General features: G+C 38.6%; 1 protein-coding gene and 1 pseudogene across 1 annotated transcript in view; both read right to left on the bottom strand.

Moving 5' to 3' along the window:
• RAB27B (RAB27B, member RAS oncogene family) overlaps positions 1 to 24,846 on the bottom strand; it is a 167,645-nt gene that overhangs the window by 120,219 nt on the left and 22,580 nt on the right. The gene's annotated exons all lie outside the window — the stretch shown is intronic.
• On the bottom strand, positions 19,310 to 20,147 carry LOC105517103 (annotated as a pseudogene).

Below are 24,846 nucleotides of genomic sequence, written 5' to 3'. Positions count from 1 at the left end.
GTTGTGTGTGGAGTTATTTGCCTTTCCATGTTATTTGCCCAAGCAAAAACCTGTTTTAGGAGTATTAGAGCAAACATTTAGGAGGGCAAATGGAGAAGGTATTTGGGTGTTTCATTCCTGTAAGCAATCTGTTAAAAATGCAAGATAAAAGAAAGGAAAATCTTTAGTTCCTAGGGTGGGAAAATCTGTAATTGACTAAAATTTCCCTACCTCCCTCCCTATGTGTTTAGAACTCAAATTTGTGGTCACTCACAAACTTAGTGAATTGGATGGTCCTCGAAAGTTCCTGGTCAGCTTTGGCCAAATGCCTGCATTCTTGTCATTTGGCACAATTTAAGGAGGAGGCAAAACTGAACCAGTCATAATCTTCCACAAGGCTCCATTAGAAAAGTCACATTACAATGCATTAGTGATGACTAAGCTCCATACATCACATTAAAAATTCCCTGGGCAGCCATTGTTTCCTCACTTCAGAATGAATAACAGAAATGACATTTCACAACTAACAACCTGAGTTTATTATCTCTAGGGAACAAGCACAGAAACTACCAGAGGGGATATGCAACATCAACCAGTCATTTTCCGGAGTTCCTCACTATAGATTTCTAATATTTCATTCACTACACCTATGTCTTTAGGCATATTTCACGGATTTGTATGCAGAGGTGAAGCCCGACTAAAATGTAAAGAATCTGCATTGCAGAAACATAAATATTAGATCTAGGAGGTATTTTAGCACTTATTTAATCTAATCTTTTCATTATATAAATGGGAAAACACACCAAAACAAAACAAAACAAAACAAAAAGGAGATGTGGAGACGTTCAATGATCTGCTCAAATTTTAAGACAATTGAAGGCAAAGCCAGAAATGAAACCCAGGTCTCCCAAATCCTAACCTGATTCTCTTTGCATATGCCTGCCTGCTTCTACTCAACTGCAAAACAACCTCTTTAGCTTCGATTTACAGGGCCATCACTGTCCTTTCACTCATCCATAATGACTCCATTTACTGTGTTTCCTGTTGACTTTGCTTTATATTTATTTCTACTATTTCCTGCTTTTGATTATTTCTGGAGCATCTACCATGAAGATGATGAAGTAATAAGATGGAAGAAAGTCATATGTTATTCCATGTAACAATTACAAATCTAAGACTGCACTCCAGGAATTCTCAGGCAATTCTGGACGTGTGATTGTTGCCCATTCATTCTAAAAATGTGTCTTCACCAAAAAGTTGGTGTTTTAAAAATAAGTTTGGAAAACTATAATTTCATCTAGAAGAAATTAATGTCCTGCTATAAATAAATTGGTTTAACTTTAACTCATAATTTCCCAAATATATTTGAATATGGAAACTCTTCTTGTGTGTACCTAAGTTTCTGAAACAACTAACCTTCCACAAAACAAACATTAGTAGTTGCTTTATCACAGTGAGCAATGGGGTGTGGGCCAATATCCCCTCCTTCAATACTTTGTTTTACTAAAAAGAATTTACCAAATGTTTCCTGTAGGCAGCTCATTGTGTGGTTGAAGTGGGTATGGAGAAAGGAAAGGAAGAAAGAGATATAAGAAGTTAAAAATGACTCCAGATTTCTTGAGTTTACAATTGTATTGAGTATAAACAAGACATGCAACAAGTAAGCAAAACCCTAAGGCAGTAAATAATTCAGTGTCCAGTATCTCCGTAAGGTACGGATGAAGGCACTGGGATTTTTCATTTGAACTTAACTGGAATGAAGCAAATTTTAAATTAGATCCTGAAGGACATACAGAAATGAAAGTGCCTGGCACAAGGTTGACTAATGCATATTTGCTTAACAAATGAAGGACATTCTGGGTTAGGGAATAGCATGAACAATATCTTGAAGTCAAATGGAATGAAACATGTTATTCACGGGAATGTAGAACCTAGGGTGCCTGGGACAGGAGTGATGGTGAGCATTGGCTCCAGGGGATGGGAAATTAAAATCAGAGAGGGGCCGGGCACAGTGGCTTGCATCTGCGATCCCAGCATTTTGGGAGACTGAGGCAGCAGGATCATTTGAAGTCAGGAGAAAAATAAAGATTGAAGTGGGGGAATTTAAGCAGAATGTAAAAATTGTTACGCTAATGAGAACTCCAGAATCTTCCCAAAGTCATTTTTTTATTTTTTTATTTTTTGTTTTTTTTGTTTTGTTTTGTTTTGTTTTTCCTTTTCATCCCTAGCATCTTACAACCCACCTGGGCATGAAATAGGAATTTAAAAAATGTTAGTTAATTAAAATAACAAATGAGCACGAATGAAAGAAGCACAGTGGAGAAGAACTGGAGAATTTCTGTTTGGGAAGTAAAATGACACAAGCAGTCTTTTTCAAAAACATTTCTGGTTGGTGATGTCTGATGGGAGTTGAATTGTGAGATGCTACACAGACAGTATGCAGCAGTTAGAAGACAAAGTTTGGATTTTAGGGCAAACACCTTCCCTGGAGTAGATAAATTTGAAATGCATTTTGAAAGAATCAATAAGCCCGAGGAACAATGAAATAAAAGGGACAATGGAAAAACAGCATCCAAGTTTAGACCTAAGATAGTGGTAGTGTCAATCACAGAGAAAGGAAAATTCTAAGAGGGAATAGGATTAGTAGAGGGATTCTATGTTGGGAAATAATGACAAATATCCAAAGGGAGATGTTCTGTCACCTAATGGTGGCATAGGGAAGGTACAACTACTCAAACAGCTATTTTCCCATCTTAGTCTATTTCCCAAATGAAATATGGATATGATTGTTATCATCCCCATTGTGCAGACGAGAAAAGTGAGTGGCAGAGATATCAGGTGTTTGCTCACTCAACAGGGAGTATGGCTAAGACTTTAATTCCTACAATATTTACAATGTTGTATTTCAGGAGATACAGAATTGAATTACAAAGTCTGGTCAGATGAAATCCCGTCTCTACTAAAAATACAAAAATTAGCCAGGCATGGTGGCACAATTCTGTAATCCCAGCTACTCAGGAGGCTGAGGCAGGATAATCACATGCACTCAGGAGGTGGAGGTAGCAGTGAGCCAAGATGGTGCCACTGCACTCCAGCCTGGGCAACAGAACAAGACTCCATCTCAAAAACAAAACTACAGAATTATCAGAAGTGTGAAATCAAGAGATCAACAGGGAGATTCTTAAGGAAGTTCACAGGGAGAATCTATCTCATGCTGCCATTTCTGTTGTTCCTTGGCTTGTAGATATATTACTCCAATCTCTGTCTCCATCTTCACATCTCCTTCTTTGCTGTGTTTCTGTATCTTCTCCTTTTCTTTCTCTTACAAGGACACTGCCACTGGATTTAGAGCCCATCCTAATCCATTAGGATCTCATCTCAATTCTTAGCCTAATTACATTGGTAAAGACTTAATCCCAAATAAAGTCACATTAGGAGACTCTGGGTGGGCATGGATTTTGGAGGGATGCTAATCAATCCGCTACAGGGAATAAGGATGAAGCAGCCAGAGCAGTTAAGAGGCCATTCAGATGTCAATAATCCATCAGAGGCATCGTCTGGTAACACAGAAGTGCTTCTATTTCAGATTTTCAAATAGAGCCAATGAGATTTATTAACACATTGGATTATTGCCTCTTGAGTTTTTCTCCTCACCACTTTAGAAATAAGAGAAGCATTGGTTTTTGGAAGAGAAAGGGCTATGTGGTGGCCCGGTGATTATTATTGCCTACTTGAGTCGGCTGTGAACAGAGGATAAACTGAGATGAAGGTTTATAACCGTTGTATGTTAGCAGGGAAGTAGGGTACCTTTCCAGTTTTACTCTTTGGTATTTCTTATTAAAAATACCCATAGCTCAATACATTTTGCTGCAATTCAATAGAGCAAAGTTTTGAAGATAAATTGTTCTGAAGATAGGAAATGCATTTATGTGGCAGAGATGAATAAATGTGTTGAATTTCTCATGCAAACTTTAGTACTGTAACAACTCTATATTTTGATTCACTCTATCTATTTGAGTGAAAATATTTCTTTTTAGGGCAGGAAACTGATCTCACCTATCTAAAAGAAAAGCAAAGACTTACATCTTAAAGAGTTTAAGGAGTTGAGCTCAGCCTGAAAAATGACAATGGTGCTAGGTATGAACTTCTGAGTTCTCTGGTATCAATTTAAGCTGAAATCTTGATTTACTTCCCAAGTTATAACTTCTGGGAGACAAGGCATGCAGGAAGAATGAAGGAAATGAAACACTATAAATTATCCCATTTACGATATTAGATTCTCAAGCAAATATCTTGATATTCGGTAGAAAAAAAAAAGAATACCTCTCCTTTAACAGCTGTCTCTCCATAGACCTTTCCCATTGATTCAACAATGTTCTCTTCCTATATATGATCCAAAGAATAGTCTCCCATTTCCAAAGAGCAGTATTCAAAGACCTTCCATCTAGCTGTAATGCTTTCTCTACCTTCCATGAGAGAATCCAGGGCTTCAGGTACAGCCACTCCATGTCCCTCCAAACATGGAATCCTCATTGTTGCCCCTTGAGCTCTGCCTGAAGAGAATTGACATCCTGCCCACTTAAAGTTCTTCCCTTTTTCATAATCTGGTTTGAATCTCACCTCTTCTCTATGTTACATTACCCTGTAGCGTCAATTTGCTCACCACATTTTTCTCCTTTGACTGAGATGTTTATAGTCCTGCCATGTCCAAGTTCAGGTCATCATCTGTTGCCTGGATTAAAGCAAGGGCCTCCTGCCTCCTTGCTTCCATCCTTGACCCCTAAGGACTACTAGCTCCCAAAATGATATTTTCAAAACTTTAAATTATGTATTCCCTAAATTATGTATATAAAACCCTTCATAGCGTTTCACCTCAGAATAAAATTTCAAGTTGTCTATAAGCTACATCCCACCTCCCTCTCCTACATCCTCTACCTAGATATGTAGTATATTTTACTCATCATTCCTAGTTATCTTTGTATTCACATCCCTTTGAATTTACATCTGAAATGGGATGGTTCCCTTGACCCTTTCATGGGACTTGCAAAGGGGATGGCACATTTACTCAGCCCCCAACTCGCAACCCCTCACAGGATGGGGAGATCATAGGTAAGTGGGTACAGGGGCTGGGATGAGTGGTTCTGGGCACCAGCAGGAGTGGAACTTTGTGTGGCCCCCACAGCAGCTTCTGGGGGATATCCACAACCTTCAGAGTCCCAGAGGGTGTGTGTTACAGTGTGCTCTTTTAGCTTTGCTGTCTGCATCTGGCTTATGTGTTTAACAGCTCAGTTTGACAGCCCTCTGTGCCCCAAGCTCTTCTTTGGTGTCCAGGAAGAATCAGGTCACAGGAACGAATTGAAGATGGCAAATGCAGAGGATTTTATTGCCAATGAAGAGGCTCTTTCTGGTATAAGGAGCTGGAAAGGGGATGGAGTGGGAAGGTGGTCTTCCCCTGGCCAAATGGCTGTCCCTGGCTAGACTCTTCTCTGAAGTTTCGCCGTCAAGCTGTACCTCTGAAGTCAGGCTGCTCCTCTCCAACATCCAGCTGCTGCTTTTCTTCTCTCCTTCTCCATCACTCTGCTGCCTCTCTGCCAGTAGAGCCTGGGTTTTTTATGGGCACAGGATGGTGGGGTGGGGTGGGCCAAAGAGCAGCATTTGAATGGGAAAACAGGAATGCACATTCTCACTTTAGGCCACAGTCTTAGGCTTGAGGGTATGGCCCTTGCCACGGACTGCCCTCCTCTATTCAGTATTTCCCTGCCTTCTGTCCGTATCACACCTAACTTTCTCAGTATCAGTTAGTGACTTCCACTTTGTAGGCTGTATTTCTTGATACTAGTAGTGATTCAACATGTGCTTATTGACCAACTACTGTGTGTTCTGCTGTGTTTCTCACTGAGAGAATACAAAACTTTGAAAAATTAAAAGGAAACGCTTCTTTATTTCTTGTAAGAATATGATAATAGAAATTGGGATTGAGTTTGTGCTAATTATACAATTTCAGAATTATAGAGAGACGTTTAAAGTCTTCTGATCCTTCAACCTCATTTTAAATGAGGCCCCAAGCTTGTATAAGTTAAACGACTCAAAGCTTATTAGTGATTGCTCAGGGACAAGACACTCAGTCTCCTGTTTATTGGTCTGGCATTTGCTCCCACTTCATACTACAGAGCTCATTAGAATCACTATCCAATGCCTTCATTTGAGGGAGATTTTCTGAGAGGAAGTATTCATTCAGAATTCCTGGCAAAAATTGGCATTAAAATCTGGTAGGGTCTCTTAGCTCCGTCCTTGTTCCTTTCTTTATTTTTTAATTGTTTTTGGTCACTTGCAAGCTGGAGAGAGGCATCATTTTCTACTGACTGCTCAACCTTTGAGAGTCATCTCTGATGATCCTTCATTCATGAAGTCTTTCCTGATTTCTCTCAAACCTGATATATTTTTCTACCTTTTGTATCCTTTTAACATTTTGTTTAAAACACACTTTGGGTATTTCAGTTATTAAATTTTATACTGCATTTATTTGGATGCTAGTTTAATCTCTTTAATTGAGATTGCCAGTTCTTCAAAGGAAAAACCTTTCTATGGTCTTTCTTCATATCATCCACTGTTACTAACACAATGCCCTAAACATAGTGGCTCAGGTAAGTATTAAGTATGTTGAATGGAACGAATGAGAAGTTACTGAATTTTTTTTTTTTAATTACAGTGAAGGCAGCGTCTGTATCAAATGACCAGGGAATTGACAACAATCTTAATTGTCATACCTCTACCTTGAAATTGAATTAAAAAACACTTGATTATTATCTAACAGAGGGAAACACATTGTCTAGAAAATACAGGCTTAAAAAAACCTAGGTTACAAAGCACAACATTGATCTTATACCTAACACTCAAGAGCTGAGATCACGCCACTGCACTCCAGCCTTGGCAACAAGAGTGAAATTCCATCTCAAAAAAAGAAAAGCAAGTATTGTAGAGGCATGTCAGATAATTCACTAATGAAAACATTTCTAGATTTTGTGAATTTTTTGTATTTGTCAATTTTTAAAAGATTTGTAATTTATGGGATTTTTGTCATTTTGAAAGATTATTTTCATACCTAATTTTGTATTTATAATTAATTACATTACAATCAAATCAAATAAGCTTTCTCAAATTTTACAAACTTCAAGTCCCATAAAAGCTATTATTGTCCTTCTGTACTAGAATGATCTCAACTAGAACTATTTTGTTCAGTGTTTACAAAGAAAAATAAGTAAACTTTTTTAGTCCCAATTTTATCAAATTGGTCCTTAGAGATAAATTACATTGTCCCTTTTATAATTTATACAAATTGGTTAATATTCAGTTTTTAGTGAACACATATAACAATTCATTATATATACAACAAGAGGTTGTAAATAAAATTACGTATCAACAGCTTTCTCATGAAACAGTTGATTTAATTTCACACCATCTTTTTTACTATGACGCAATTGTTGTTTCTCAAATTAAGATGAAATAGTTTATAGTCAAAAGGTATAATTGCAAAGTTTAGAAGGAAATAGTCTTCTAATTGATGTCCAACAGACATCCAGCAGAGGTTAGAGCCACTCTGATGTTAGAGCAATAGCTTTTTTCCTGAGCCCTCAAGAGCTCAAACTTTACCTCTACATTTTGATCCTGACTTTCTTTGATACTGGCTTGGGAATCCATGGGCTCCCAGGGTCCCCTGTTCTGTCTGACTCTGATGTACTTTTAAATGCTTGTTACATGTACACTTTCCTTTTCTGCTTATGCTTGGCATGCTAATATCTGGGTCTGTCTCCTAATTGAGACTTTTGCCTACTCCTACTCCTACTCTGAAACCAGGACCACTGGTCTTCATCTCTCATTGACCAACGGCTTTGAGCCTAATGGATCTCTGACCGTTTGGTTCCTGGCTCTATCCAGACCTCTAGCAATCATTGCAGGTACCATACTATCTGAACCCCATACCGCTTGTTTGCCAAATGGAATAGCTTTGGTTGATCTGTTTCCATAAAGATTACCCTATAAAATATGAAACTTAGTTGGATATAAAGGAAGAACTTGATGAGTACTATGATGATAGGTATAGAAATTCATCATCTTTTAAGTCAAATGAAGCTTCTCAACTGACCTTATTAATGTATTCCTGTATCTGTCACCTTCATTCTTCATGCCTCATCTACTCATTCATCCATATTCATTTAACATAAATATCTGGTACAGTACTAAGGTAAACCAAATATACATCAAAGTCTGGCTTGTGGCTAGCCCTGCCCAGATTCATTAATACGTCCAGTCCAGAAGACAGCACAGTAGGTTTCTGTTCATCAACACCAGCTCTGTGGTATTCTTCAGAATACTACAGCTGTAGTATTATCATACTCTCCACATTGAATCGGTAGCTCTGAATAACAGTATGGTAAGTTCCTAGGGGCTAAAGGAGGCTGGGGCAAAAAACATGCTACAAAAGTAGTATTTTAGGGACTGGAAGAATTGAACCTACATTCAGGGTATCAATGTGGAGCTCCTTAAATAATGTGGGAGACCTAATTAATTACAATGTGGAATAGAAAGGAAATGCTTCCAGTTTCAACTGAAATGGTGGCAATGATTCCAAGGAAACGTAAATTGGTACTTTCACATTGTACTTCTGTTACCTAAGGAAATATCACTGACACAGAACAGGCAAACGTTTGGGTAATTCCTTCATCTTTCCTGTTGATTTTTGTACCGTGGAGGTTATGTTTCACAGAATGACCTAGCTGAAAAATCGATTATCGTCTCATACTTTTTCAGTAGATCAATAACACTACACAATTATGATTCTTTATTATTCAGTGATAGATGTTTTCACTTTTGTATAAAGACCCAAATAAACTGCAGATGGACATACCACCTATATCCCTATTGAAACAGCCAATCAAAATAGTTACTATTAATAGTTTGAAGCCTTTGCTGGTTGTTTTTTATTTCAAACAGGGCTGTGACAAAGGACAGATTTTGGTGGTACTGGTATTAGCTTTCTATGTAACATTCAGCTTCCCCTTGTGCAATAGTCTAATAAGATCATTGCCCACTGACACCAGGATGATTTTCCTACACATTCATTTGGCTGATGGAACTCTGATGGCTGTGCTAAAACAGGGGCATTTGCTGTTATTGATTTTTCCTTCCAGGAGTTCAAACTAAATGTTAATAAAGATGGAGATCTGGTGTCAGATGAGGCATCAGATGAGGCATTTGCACAATAAAACTACTGCAAAGTAGCAGACCATACTGTTGGCCTGTTTTATCTGACTTCTCCTTAGCTCTGAAAAGGGTGAAATGCCAAAGCGCCTGGAAGGGGAAATCACCAACTTGTAATTTATCATGGTCTTTAATTGTGAGGATTACATTGTCATTATCATATAGGGGAAGAATTCTGGAGACTCTTCCTTAAACCTGATGCCACAGAGAAACTATTTTTGAATCCCAAATCCTTTTCAAGTGAAAGTTTTAAGTTATTTATTCATTTATTTAATTTTTTGAGATAGAGTCTTGCTCTGTTGCCCAGGTTGGAGTGCACTGGTGTGATCTTGGCTCACTGCAACCTCTGCTTCCGGGGTCCAAGTGATTCTCCTGCCTCAGCCTCCCAAGCATCTGGGACTACAGGTGCGCACCACCACACCTGGCTAATTTTTGTATCTTTAGTAGAGATGGGGTTTCACTGTGTTGGCCAGGCTGGTCTCGAACTCCTGACCTCAGGTGATCCGCCTGCCTCGGCCCCCCAGAGTGCTGGGTTTACATGTGTGAGCCACCATGCCCAGCCTTAAGTGATATGTTTACAAATGCAAGTAAGCAAGCGTTTCCAAAGTGCCAACAGAGCAATATGCTGTGTACTGAAAATGTGCTATTTTCAACCTCTTTCTTTCACAGAAGAGTCAATAAATCATCATCCTAATAGCAATAATGTCAAGGATGCAGGAGCCTAGGAGAGTCCGAGTTGACACCATTTTAAAATCAACTCTATCTCAAAACTAGTAAGGCACATTTATTGCCAGTCACATGGTCATAAGATATTTACTACTCAGGAAATAATTTAAAGATACCTACAAGGACAAACTCCTACAACAACAGAAAGTCCAGATGTCCCAATACTCATAACAATATATGCTTTCAGGGTAATTATAGTTAAGCTTTGATGCATTTACACATTAAAATGTCAGGAATAGTTTTCTTTAAATCAATAAAATGATAAATTTTGTCATGCTGTCAGCCCACCTACACACAGGCATAGCTTAGTTTACCTTTACATAGACAAGACTCCTATATAAGAAAAACTTGAAACAAAGACGGTGCGTTCCTCCACTTGCTGTCTGAGGACACCCTACTCTGTAATGGAGGAGCTTTCAACAAAGCTCATTTTCTTCTCACTGTACTTTGCAATTTGCCTTGAATTCCTTTCTGCACTAGATCCAAGAACCCTCTCTTGGGGTCTAGATCAAGACTCCTTTTTCTGCTAACAGTAACTTGTATTCATATAGCTAATATTATTAGTCCATTCTCACACTGCGATAAAGATACTACCTGAGACTGGGAAATTTGTAAAAGAAAGAGATTTAATTGACTCACAGTTTGCCATGGCTGGGGAGGTCTCAGGAAACTTACAATTATGGTAGAAGGCGAAGGGGAAGCAAGGACCTTCTTCACATGGTGGCAGGAGAGAGAACAAGAGAGAAACAAACACTTATAAAACCACCAGATCTCATGAGAATTCGTTCATTATCACGAGAACAGCATGGTGGAAACTGCCCCCATGATCCAATCACCTCCCACCAGGTCTCTCCCTCAACACCTGGAGATTACAATTCAAGATGCGATTTAGTGGGGACACAGAGCCAAACCATATCATTAATGCAATTTATAAAGCATTTTTTTAAACAAGGGCACACATTCAAAAAGAACAGTCCTGTTTAACCCTCATTCTGTAAACAGGGCACCATTTTCTTAGTCTAATCTCTCTAAGTGGAAGTATCCATAAACAGTTGGGTCTGCTGATATAAATATTTATTCTAAACACCAAGTGTGTGAGTGTGTATAGCTCCAGTGGGCTGGAAATTAACTTAGTATTTTATAAAATAGCAAAAATATTGGGTGTGATAAGTGACATAAATTATGCATTGAGATAATTTACGTACAAATTACCAAGCAATTAACGTACACAGGTATCTTTCTTGTTTCTTCTGTTGTTCATTACATTGGACGCACCTGTGAAAGCTTATAGACATGTTTTTGTTTTAGGGAAAAATCTAGGTGAAGAAGAAAACAAATAATAAAATAAATAATAAATAATGCATAGAACTGCACTGCCACTTGATTTACACAAGATCAGGCTACTTTATTGTGGCTGCCATTAAAAAGAAAAATCACCATTTTTTTCTCTGGGCTTAATACAATCTGTTTACCACTGAGATGGGTACATTAGATGTGTTATCTGATTTTACCCTCACAGCAAACTTATGTACAGATGAAGAAATAGAAAGTAGAGGAATTAGAATAACTTGCCCAAGGCCAAACAATGATTAACTAGTTAAGCCTGCAGGTTCAACAAGGTACTAGAATACAAGGCATGTAAGAAAAACAGTCCATGAATATGCTGCTGGTTTCTCACTCAACCTCACTTCTGAGTTTTGTAGGGGCATTGCCACATTCCAATGACTTCCTAAATCCATTGTGTCCAAAATTAAACTAGAGTTTTTAAAATGATCCCTTTAATCTTGTGACCCCCAAATCTATTTAATATTTCACACGCCTAGACTCCCACATTCAAATTTCTAATTACCTGAGATGGAGCTTCCAAGGTGACACAGGCACCTCAAATCAATGTTAAGCAAATTGATCATTTTCTTCATGCCTGTCTCACCTCCAAAATTCTCAGTCACTAGCACTGCCCTCCATCTAGTCACCCAAGCTAGAACTTGGGGTGTCCTTCCTGACTTTCCCCCTCTATATCACTTCCCCTATCAGTCAGTCACCTCCTTTATATCTCTCTGGAGACAGATACAACAAGTAGACAGCCAAGTGTGCAGCTTGGAAAAAGAGACTGACTCCCCAAGGCAGGCAACTATAAATATGCGCTGGTGGAACTCTTCCATGGTGGGATCAATGTCCTGTAGAATGCCTGCCACAGCAGCATCTCTGCTCTGCTGATAAGGGACTTTCATTGACCTCTTGGCTGCTGGGAGGAACACAGAAACTTCTAGGTTGCCTACTGCTCCAGTCAATTGCCTACCTGCCACAGATAACTTTAAATGTTAAAAATAACAAACAAACCCCAAACAGAGAACCTTCCTTGCTGCTTTCTTAGGACTTTGCTGTTTCACTTCTCAATGCCCCCACCATGTGAATACACTCTCCCACACATTCCCTATTTTATTCAATTTCTTCACAGCTACTCTGATTTGGTAAAGCAGGTGTTTTCTTACTTTACAGCAATGATTCTCAATCTTGTTTACACATGAGAATCACCTGGGGGTTATTTTTAAAATTTATGAGACCTTGGGCCCCACCCCAGAGCAATTAACTCATAATCTTTCAGGCGTGTATTGTTTCATCAGTCTTTAATTAAAGCTCCCCAAATGATTCCAGTTGCTAGCCAGAGTTGAGAGTCACCACCCATAAGACTGAATGAACTGAGGCTATGGCTTAATGTAACAGTTAGTGCCCATAAATATGGAAAATTATAAGTTGTCAGCTTACAATTTAAAAATAAATTTTAAAAAAGTGAGCTCACCACCCACTGTGTTCACCACTGCTTCAATTTACGTGCAAAGTAAGTACAGAAAAATGCACACCTATATGTCATGAAGTGCTAAATTGAATGGCTGCAAGTAGTAATAACTTCTGTGATGGGAAGAACAAGCTCCTTATCATAATGCCATAATTTGGATCTAAGGGCATGAGCCTGTTGGGGCCACTGAGGACTATGAAACCCCAGCTAGTGTAAATTGTTACTTTGTAGCCCAAGAGAAGTGATAACCAGAGAAATTTTCATTTCAGGAACTGGCTCAGTATTTTCTATAATTTCCTGGCTCAGTGTTTTCTGTAATGACTGTGTCATCTCCTCAACTGCTTTCCCACATCCTCATACATGTGATGCTCAATTTCTTATTGTGCTTCTTTATTCTATGCTTCATCAATTTTCCTATATCTCTTACATCTTCCTCCATCACCTGGGTAGATTTAACTGCCTAGGCAGTCCTACTTCGGGTATTCTCAGAGAAATACAGTCCATGAATATGCTGCTGGTTTTTTACTCAAACTCACTTCTGAGTTTTGTAGGGGCATTGCTACATTCCAATGACTTCCTAAATTCGTTGTGTCCAAAATAAAACTCAAAAGAGTTTTTCAATGATCCCTTTAATCTGTGACCCCCAAGTCTATTTAATTTCTCAAATGCCCACTCCAACATTCAAATATCTAATTACCTGTGATGGCTCCTCCAAGGATACACAGCCACCTCAAATCAATGTGTCCAAAAGCAAAGTAATCATTTTCTTCATGCCTATTTCACCTCCAACAGTCTCAGTCACTAGCACTGCCCTCCATCTAGTCAACCAAGCTAGAACTTGGGGTATCTTTCTTGACTTTCCCCCTCTACATCACTTCCCCTTATCAGCGAACCAGTAAGTGCTGCAGACCTCACCTTTTTTATATCTCTGCTACTATCCTCTTCAGCACTCCTATCCCTGCCCTCTCACATGAACTTCTCCAGTGCCCCAAGCTCCTAGTATTGTCTTTCTCAAACCAATTGGCTATACAACTGCCAGGGTGTAAAAGGTAAAGTTGTCTGACTGTCCTCTTAACTTCAGTGTCTCTCCAGGGCAGGATAAAGTCCTTTTTCTTCAGGTGGCCATGGGCCTCTCTACAGACTGTCATCTGCCTTATTCTCCACTTACAACTCTCTACTCTCTGCATAGAACTCAATTCCCCAGAAGTAACATTTTGTTTGTTGCGTCTCTCCAACATGCTTTACAACCTGTGCCTGTGGCCTTCTGCTTTTTGCTTGGCTAACTCCTGCCCATCACCAAAGACTCATTTCTGTTATATTATCTTCCAGAAAATGGCACCTTGTTTCCATTGACTTACAGGTTCTTTGCTTTTTGAAATATTCTGTGCAATTTTCTATCATTAGATTTATAGCATTGTATCATAATTAATCATTCTTCTCTATAACCTGAGTGTCTTGAATTCAGTGAATGTACTCTGCATCCTCAGCACTGAGACAGAGCCTGGCACTCCAAAAATGAATGAATTCCTTCAGTGAACTCAGTATCTGATGCTTCCACAGTACTTAGTAACTTCTATTGGGTTTACTGTGTCCTTCCTCTGCCTCTGCAACTAGATCATTAACTCCTGGAGATCTGTTAAAGGCTGGATCTTTGTTTCTTTAGTGTTAGCCAAATTGACTGACAATGAATAGGTGTGTATCAGTGACAATGAAAAGAAAGGAGGAAAAGAAGGAAGGAAGGGAGGTCCAATTTCTATATAGTTGTTCAGTGCAATTTAAAACTTTAAACATTAAAAATTCAAGTAAAATTTGTAATGTTATCCTTCTCTACTCAAGTAAATAAAAACAAAGATTCCTAACATTTCAAGAGATAGTTACATCTTCAGATTGCTGACTGTAAATAGAATATTTGTTTTTAATATTCTAGCACTGGATCATTATAAGATTCTGAAAATGATCATTAATTTAAATGATAAAAAATGGAAGGAAGCAGTTCCCTTTACATATATGAATGGATAGAGACAAACTAGAGTGACTAGTGAGGAAAGCTGGAATTTCTGTTGTACATAAATATAGCATGAGTCATTTATCTTTTTAGTTCAAGCACAGAATAGTTGAAATTATGACATTAATTGATGCAAAATCCCAAACATCAATGATGGGCCATTCAATAACAGTAGGTGTATTTAAAAGTTTGTCTCTATAGATTTTTAAATAGTAGTTATTTTTAAAATTCCAAAACAAAGAGCACAATTACTAAGAGGTATTAATCGACAGTAAAAATACAGCTAACATTATTAGAGCTTGAGGCAAAAAAAACAAAACAAAACAAAACAAAAAAAACCACCCACCCACCCAAATCCAAAGCCTCTATTTTGCACTTATGAATATTAGAAAAATGTTATTCCTTTCTTCCTTCTGTATTATCTCTCCTTATGTCAAGATAAGTCGCTAATAACTGTAGCTTTCTTTGAACTCTCTTATCCTACTCAGTAGCTTTTAAAAAATATAACATTCTATTTAGAAATTTTAAAAAAAACCTGTTTTTCAGTTTTCTTTGTAGGTGGAAGTGAAATACAATCTAGAGAATCCCTCTGCAATCTCCCATAATAGAGTTGAGTAGGAGGGTAACTCATTAGGAATTAGCAGATGTCAGCACCTGTTGTAAGGAATTAGGCTCTGTGAGCCAAAACTCCTTTGGCTGAGAATATACTCCAGCAGGTCCTAGAGACTGAGAATTAGAGTAAGGGATTTGGGTTGGAAGGAAGTTAAGAGATCCCTTTGAGATTGGTGAAGTCAAGCTGCCATTGGGCTCAGAAAATGACTCTCGAAAACCTGGCTCTTCAGCGTGCTGAGTGCTTTCAAAATGGAAAGACTGTAGAAATAAGCCTAAGAACCAAGGTCTCTCTCTGACTTTCCCCTACCTCCCTGTGTTTCAGATCCTCTTTCCAGAATCACTGGGAGGGACACTGTCTGAAATTTTCTTATCTAAGGAAGATTCTTTCTAAAGAAATCCAATTGTCTTAAGGCCCCCTTCCTAGAAACCCCATCAAATAACCAGGAAGGATCACACCAAGGAAGAAGAAAAGAGACTGGGAGTCATCACCATGCCCAGAGAGTCTTCTCACCTATTCTTCTAAGGGCAGCTCCCAGAGGTTACCTGGGGAACTTTACCTGCATAATAAGACAACCTGTGTTCTGCCCCTCACCTTCCATAATTTGTTCCATCCATCTTCCAAAGAGAATAGTTTACAAAATGATATCTGCCTCCTGGGTCTGTACACCTTTCTTCTATGAAGAGCATATGTGAACCTCAACCATTTAGCTTCTCTTTGAGTTTCATACTTTGGGTATGGCTTCTGTGTCCATATACACATTAAAATAAATGCTGTTTGCTTTTTTCCCCTATTAATCTGTCTTTTGTCAGTTCATTTTCAGTGAACCTATAAAGAACAGAGGGGAAGCTTTCCTTTGACCCCATCACCACTGTTTGTGAAAATGTGATGTCTATGCATCTGTGTCAGAATCACCTGAGTTACTCGTTAAACATGCAAATTTGTGCCTCAACCTAGGTTGGGTCCATCTATCTGCATTTTACCAGCCTCCCCAGGGGACTCATAGTCCCACTATAGTCTGAGACCATGTTTTAAGCCATACACAAAATATCTGTAACTACTGCCTTTTTTCACACTTAAGAGGACCACATTGTTTTAGGGAGAGTTTTAAATCAATGTAAACTTAAGCAACTCATTTGGAAATGTTTGTACTTTATTAATAAGAAATTATTTGTGACGTATGTCATAGTGAATCCCAGCATGTTAAGGCATAGAAGTAAGAACTGCTGTGAGGTTCTGGGAGAATCGATCTCATCAAATTCCGACAATAATCATTCTGACTTTTCTAGAGAGCACTCCAAAGTCCCTTTAGTGCTTATATCTTTATCACAGCATCCTCACAGGAAATGTGTAAATTCTTAAGAGAACTCAAATTATTTCGTAGATATAATGAAATATTATAATTTTAAATAGAATAGGATCAACCACTGAGAAAGTCTTTTGTTTTTGTTTTGTTTTTTGTTTTTGAGGCAGGGTCCATTCTATTGCCCTGGTCAGAGTGCAGTGGCACCATCTCAGCTCACTGCAACCTTCGCCTCCCTGGGCTCAAGTGATCCTCCCAGCTTAGCCTCCCAGGTAGTTGGGACAACAGGTGTGCATCATCAAGCATGGCTAGTTTTTGTATTTTTTGTAAAGATGGGGTTTTACTATGTTGTCCAGGCTGGTCTCAAACTCCTGGGTTCAAGCGACCTGCCTTCCTTGGTTTCCCAAAGTGCTGGGACTATAGGCTTGAGCCACCGTGCCCAGCCGAGAAACTTTTAATAAAGTCTTTATGCACAAAAGTCTTTATGCATAAAGTCTTTATGCACAAAAGTCTTTATGCATAAAGTCTTTATGAGAATATAAAATACGCGAGCTGCAAAGTCTAATTACACAATTTAATAACTAACATTGGCTCTGAAACCCATGCATATTTTGGAATATCATAATTATTTGGTAGGCAAAGTGTGAGAAGCAAAAGAATTTAAATGAACTCATATACATGCATGTGGGCACATACACACAAACACATGTGCACTGAAATGTGAAGACCTATTATTCAGATTTTGTTTAAAAATCTTCTCACATTCCTCAGACTGAATTATCCACTGTGGTCATTCGTTAAGCCTCACCAGCCATCTTTCTCAATTTACAACTCTCATTCATGGCAAAATGGCATTGGTCTTACCCAGGTTTTTATTTTTGTTTAAATCTATTTAATACTAAAACAAAGCCAATGTACTAAAAGGACTAGTTAGTTTATCCGTGTCATTTGGACATAGACCATAGATATTAACAATCACTATTATATTAACTAGGATTCTTCTATAAGGTAATATGGAGAGTGAGACATTGAGCTGTCAAATTTTCATTATCAGGAGGGGACAGAAAAAGTTATACAAGATAGAGTTCTTCTTTCACAAGTGAAAATGAAGGCAGTTGAGGAGAAACTTGAGGCTACATAGGATTGGAGATTGTGGGGAGGAGGTGCTACTCTATGGAGAGTAGGCTAGGGTATAACAAAGCCAAACATAAAAATCCTGTCTTGGTCTTGCCTGGTGAAACTTTATAAAAGAATCTGAAGCAGATACACAAGTTTTTAGATACATAGAGACTGATTTTATTTTACTTACAGGAAAACATTAAATCTCTGTACTGTTTTTCTTCACTATCAGGAAGCATATTCTCATCATATCCCCTAAGCCAGAATTCTTAGATAAAGTTTGGTTTGTGTTATATAATTTAGTGTGTTACTTGAGGCAAAATCATTATGAAAAGCAAGTGTACAAAAAGTGAACTGAGGATTGAGTATAATAAGAAACCTTACGCATTAAGTACTTAACACATGCCAGCCATTTTGCTAAGTGCTTTACGTATACTGATTGTGTTTCCATCATAATTCTGTGATGAAGGCACTATTATTCTCTCAATTTTTTGGATGACAAAACAAAGGCTAATTAAAGTAAAGAAGGATAGCAGGTAGGTACTAGAGCCAGAATCTGCATCAAAGCTGATTTATTCCAGCCTCTCTATCTTAATAGCAAGCTTGAATGCCTCCAAAGATGAAAAGAGTGTTAACTACATAAAAACAATTAGTTGTAAGATTCTTATATCTATAAGCATCTCTGATCTGTATAAAATAAGGCCAAATTTGTTTTTCAAAAACCCTTGCAACATTTCAGGAAACTTTTCATGGAATGAAGTATGACCCATATAGCCATAATTCAAAACAAGTCTTTAAAGATTATTGACACCACTGAGGGCTCAGGTCTTATCACAAATCCTCCCAATAGCAGTAACATGCTTACCATCCAGAAACCACAGTCAACCTCATGATTTTTGTCTCATCCAATTAGCAATTAGGAGTCTTACCTCATACTTGAGACCTAACCTATGGATATTCTTGCCATCTGATGACACTGGCATAATCTTCAAGTTTTTCTTCAGTTGTGGACTATTTCATTTTTAGAGGGAGTCCCTACTAATTTCAGTCTTCTCAAACAAAGACTAAAACTTGTCAGTGGACCTCCTTGTCCACGTGCATCTCCTTGAAGCCTCATCTCATTTATCAATATCTTGTGGCATGCTTCACCCATATAGAGTGAGACCGCCTCCCTTCTCTAAGTTTTCATAGTATCCTACACATCTGTATCCTGTGGTTGGCATCGCTCTTCCATGTAGCTGTATATTAGTTGCTATTTCATCAACCAGACTGCAGTATCCACCTTTGTATCTATTTATCTTGGCCAGCATGGTAGCTAATAAATATCCATAAATATTTATGAATACATACCCCAATAAATATTTATAAATACTGATTGACAGTGTGAATACTTCTAATGACTATTTTAAAAATACTTTTTTTGCTTTTATTATTATTAATATTTTTAGAAACTGATGGTTGTTTTCCATCAAGCTTATTTCCATCTTGCTTTAGAGTCTGTGGAAGAACAGCTTAAGACCTCTCAGTGGTTGTTTCTACCCATCTGGTGGCCTGAGCAGTTGAGTTGCAGACCAGGCTTCTGTGGCAGGGCAAGAGCTCCAGTCTTGAGTAGGGAACTGCTGAGTGGGCCCAGGGGTATCTGCAGGCTGAGTAGCACTGAACTCAAGAGATGCAGCAGTCTAGTTACCCTGAAATTCCTCCTGGGAATTTCAGCCACAGCCTGCTCTTCCTATTCAATCTCTTCAGGATCCCTGTAGAAGTAGCAATCAGGCATGACCTCCCATGGGCATTTATGGGAGGTGATGCCATGCTTATGCAGAACTTCCAAGGCTGGCATCCACCATGTCAGGCCCAGTGAGGGGCCTCTCATCGTTGCATGGGATGACAATGTCCACACAGCAAACAGGAGAACCTGTGTGACCCAGAACAATGGTAGGCAGGTTAGTTTAAGATGCTTCTGTGAGAGACTGGGATCAGTAACCACCAGCAGTCACGGCTCCTGGAAGGCTGCCTGGATCTGGTGCAGGAAGGTTCCAGGAGTGAAGTGGCCAGCAATAGGAGTAACTCAAGTGGTAGGAGCAAACTTCAGCACAGCCCACTTGTCAGTGTTCCTGGAGAATATGACACAGACATCAGCAGGACTTTCAACAGTGATGATGGCATGAGCCACCAGCAGAAGCTTCTCCCAGGTCCTCTTCAGATTTAGGATGCAGATGTCATCACTTTTCCTTTTGCAGATGTACTGTTCCATTTGGAAGTCAAGCTTGGTGCCACCCAAGTGAGTTCCTGCTGCAAGAAACTTGAAGACATCCTCCTCTTTCATGTTCAGGACATCACAGGCTCTGGCCATTGTAAAAGTTTCCCTTTAAGTTCTGAGGGGAATTCAGAATAATGCCATATGGACCCTCTCTGGATAAATGGAAAGGCTATTATTATTTTTAATTGACACATAATTACTGTACATAATTATGGGGTATATTGTGATAGTTCAATACATGTATACAATGTGTACATGTAATGATCAAATAAGAATAATTATCATATCCATTACCCCAAACATTTGTGATTTGTGTGTCTGTGATGAAAAGAACGTTTTCTGAAATATTTTTCTTCCTCAGATAGCCTTGGGCCTGACCCTCTCTACATTCTCCTTCAAAAAGAAACAAGTTATTGGGTCTAGATTGCTAATGATGAGATATAGTCACCTACTGTCTAAGCCTCAAAATGCTAGAATATCAGTATAGTCCAAATATTAAAGGAAAATAAAACAGGTTTTTATCTTCTCTTAGAAGATTTCTTCATCACATTTTGAAATAAAAATAAATAACTAGAACTTAATCCTAAAATGAGACATGAAAGGTAGAAGAAATATTAAAGATCCAAATCTGCTAATCATTTTGTCTCAGTCCAGTATGAGCTACCTAAGAGATGTACAAGTAGCCATGGCTCACACACTTTCCAATGAATGAAATCAATCTATCTTCTTAATATAACACTTATTCACTGTCTATTTTAACAGATTAGTACAATGGTAAAAAGGACAGATTCAGGCAAATTGCTTGGCCCAAATTCTCTTGAGGGATGACTGCTGGATATAAATTACATCAGAATCACCCCTCTAGGCACTAGTTTTCACCACTAACATCCCTTGTCTGGACTGTGATGTGGTATCTCTGTAACTGGTCTGTGTTTCTCCCTGGCTCCCTTACAGTCAATTTCCTAAGAGCCCTCAAGTGAACCGTTAACATGTGACAGCGCATGTCTCTCATCCGTCCCACCTCTTCAAGGGTTTCCCATCTCACTGGGCATAAAGGCCACAGTTCTATCAAGGATCTATGAGCTGATTCACTCTGTCCTCTCTGGCTCTTTGTTGTGTATCTGATCTCACCTTCTATTACTCTCCCCTCTCCCTCTTTATTCTAGCCATATGTACCTTCTTGCTCTTCCTGGAATGTGACAAACACACTGCTACGCAAGGACCAGGCATCCACCAATCATCATTCTCTCTGCCTTAGGTGCTCTTTCCCGCATTTATTGTCTGAATGGCTCATTCCCTCACTAAACTCAGGACTCTGCCTAAGTTCCACATGGACTGAGTTTTCTTCCCTCATGATTCAATGGAAACCAGCTCCTACTCTCTTGGCCCTTGATCTTCATTAATTATTCACATCTGACATATTATAGATGCATTTCCATATTTGCATTGTACTGTCCGGAGCTCCAAGATAACAGGAACTCTATTATCAGCCCCTAGAAGAGGATTTGATTCATAGTAGGAACTCAATAAATATGGGCTCAATGAATAATAGAATATTGCCATAAAAGAGCCTCTAATTCAGTTATGTTAATATAGCGACATAAAATGTTGAAAACTACAGTATGTAAAAGCTAAATAGCACAATAGCTGAATGAGATGCTGCAGAGTAGTATGGAATTAAGGGCCAGATACACAATAATTGGCTTAGGCAATAAGAGTGGGTGTCCAAGAAAGCTTGAGATTATGTTATACAGGACCAGGAAGAAAAGTGATTTTCTCTGTCACTATCTAGGCTTGAAAATCTTGTTCCAAATTGGAAGACACACTTCTGAGGATTGCCAGCAACTTCTGCAGGCTTCCAAATGTAGTACATGGTCTGGTAATTCTGCCAAAAGCTGACCTCACAGGGTGAGTTGACATATATGCAAAATTTGCAAGGCTTTCCTGCACAATTTAGGAGGCATGAGCTCTATTATCAAGGTCCTGGGATATGGCCAACATCCATAGAGGAAAGCACAGTGTTATGCAACTGGAAGCTTTTGGTCTTCATATGTAAGTGGGCAGCATCCTCCTTGTGGTTAGACTCCAGGGATTTGCTGTTTTCTCTCACACAATCTAGAAACATAGAAAATCTGGAAGCCAGACTGCCTTACACCTACCACTCAGCTGTCTTTAGGGCACTTGTTCTCATAACTACTTGCTTTATACTCAGAAAATGCAAATAAACTTGATTATCAGCAGAGGCAAAACACAGAAATGAAGGCCAATCTATTGCAGACATAGCAAATGTATTCTTAGTAAACAAATTACGAATGATTTAAATAACCTTATACTTTATGATATTTATATCACTGACCCCAACTTCCTCTTGCCTTCCTTTCTGATAGATTTAAGTAACATCATATACATGTACTTTTAGGTTATTGAAAAACAAGCCAGGATGCTTACAAACTCAGAAAGATGAAACTGCTTCCAGGCAATGTAGTCATCAAATAAACTGCATGTACAATAATGACTTCAACACTGTGCTCCACCCACCATTAAGACTGCCAGAAAGGTCTCTCCTATAAATTTCCTGAAGGACAGTGTTTCAAGAAGCTTACAGTTTCCTCCAGGGTGACAATTAAGTCACCTTGTAAACAATTGCCTTAAAGGCCTTCTCCTGGTCATTTGTCCTAATCAGAAAAATAAGACTGCTTTAGATTCTCTTTCCCTTTCAAGCTTTGCATATGAAAACATTCACTCCTCTATTAAAAGCTGCATTAACTTTTATGCTGAAATATACTTTGATTTGTAGTACAAGCCTTCAGGCTAAAACAAACCCCTTAAGACTGATTTTGCCAGAAGGTAGAATGTCAGAATCCTCAGAGCTTGTTTTCACAAGTATTTAACTCTAGATTTTGTCTTCAGACATTATAGAGGCCTTGACTTTTTACCTACTGTCACCTTCTGTCTCTAGGCAAAAGGAGAACTAAGCCATTGCCAGTAGGTAGGTCACTTTTTACTTAAATAAAGCTTAGAGGCCAGGTACAGTGGCTCACCCCTATAATCCCAGTACTTTGGGAGCTGGAGGTGGGTGGGCTACTTGAGCCCAGAGTTCGAGACTAGCCTGGGCAACATGGCAAGACCCTGTCTCTACAAAAAATACAAACAAACAAACAAAAAATTAGCTGGGCATGGTGGTGCATGCCTGTAGTCCCAGCTACTTGGGAGGCTGGGGTGGGAGGATGGCTTGAGCCCAAGAGTCAGAGGTTGCAGTGAGCTGAGATTATACCTCTGCACTCCAACCTGTGCAACACAGCGAGGCCCTGTCTTAAAAAAAGAAGAAAAAAAGAGCTTAGAGTTCTTGGTTCAGCAGCACAGTACCTAAGATTGGAATGATTCTTAGTGGCTTCTCATGGCCACTATATTTCTTAAAAGCCAGATGCACAACAGTGAGCTTAGTACACTAACTTTTGTGTGACAAAAGGTAGGAAAGAATATACATTTATCTTGGACTGTATTGGCAAAAGGAAACCCTGAATAGGTAATAAACCTCTTTAGCTTTAAGGAACAGGGCTGTGGGTGACATGGTGGGATGGGCAGAGGAATGTAGGTGAGTGTTCTAATGTAGTCCTTTTGTATTTTTCAAGTTTTGAATTACTAATTAAAAATTTAAAGGGTCTCATAGGGGGATAATGTCTTAGTAACATTTAAATGTATTTCGCCTTATCTTTGAAAATTATTGTGATACCACTTGCCTCTTAGGTTTTGTATGCCAGGGACATTATTTAGTATCTGTGACTTCCAGAATAAATGCTTCTTATGAAAGTAGGTTATTAGATTATCATCATGACCAAAAACCTAGGTACAGTTTATTGAAAATGAAGACCAAGTTTTAGTCTTGTCATATGTTTTCATCAATTTCTCAGCTTCTGTTAATAAAAATGCACTAGCAATAAAATCTCCTCATTTCATTCTTTATATTATCTGTCTATCTATCATCTATCTCTATCATCTATCTATCTATCTATCTATCTATCTATCTATCTATCTATCTATCGATCGATCTATCTATCTATCATCTGTCTATGTCTATCTATCTATCACTTAGTGAGAGCCTGCTATATACTGGCTTATATATCCCAAGATTTACATTTTACAGATGAAGAAAACTGTGTGGCTCAGAATATTTAAGAGACTTGCCAAAGTTGCTAATCCAGCATGCATACCTAGCTCTAATTAATTAGAAAGCTCTCACTGTGCCAACAGGACCACTTTAGCCACTGCCTGGTCATAATTCTACTTGAGAGAAGGTGATACGTTGACTAGAGACATTCCACTGTCAAGCTGTGGAAACTCAGGCAGGCATCCTATAAATAAAACACTGGAAAGAAGGTACTCATTTCCTTTCTTCTTCTAATATCCAGATGAGTTATGCTACATTGCTCTCTTTAATAAAAATAGGTTCTGGAAATTTGTGTTGGAAAAATGGTCTGAATACTAAAATATTTATTCAACGTAAGGATAGCAAGAATGACTTATTTCCTTCATATCCCTGAGGCTCTATAACTCTTTCTATTTAGATATCTAAGGGGTTAGGAGGACAATGTCTGAGAATTGTTTCATTATCTGGGGGATTAGCTAATAGAAAACATAAGATACAACCATTCTTATAGAAAGGTCCTTGCCGGGCGCGGTGGCTCAAGCCTGTAATCCCAGCTCTTTGGGAGGCCGAGACGGGTGGATCACAAAGTCAGGAGATCGAGACCATCCTGGCTAACACGGTGAAACCCCGTCTCTACTAAAAAAT

The sequence above is a fragment of the Colobus angolensis genome, unplaced genomic scaffold (genome assembly GCF_000951035.1).
Source record: "Colobus angolensis palliatus isolate OR3802 unplaced genomic scaffold, Cang.pa_1.0 Scaffold108, whole genome shotgun sequence".
In the NCBI taxonomy this organism is placed as follows: domain Eukaryota; kingdom Metazoa; phylum Chordata; class Mammalia; order Primates; family Cercopithecidae; genus Colobus; species Colobus angolensis.
The sequence above is the reverse complement of the archived record's forward strand: the minus strand, read 5'-3'. Positions and strand labels throughout refer to the sequence as shown.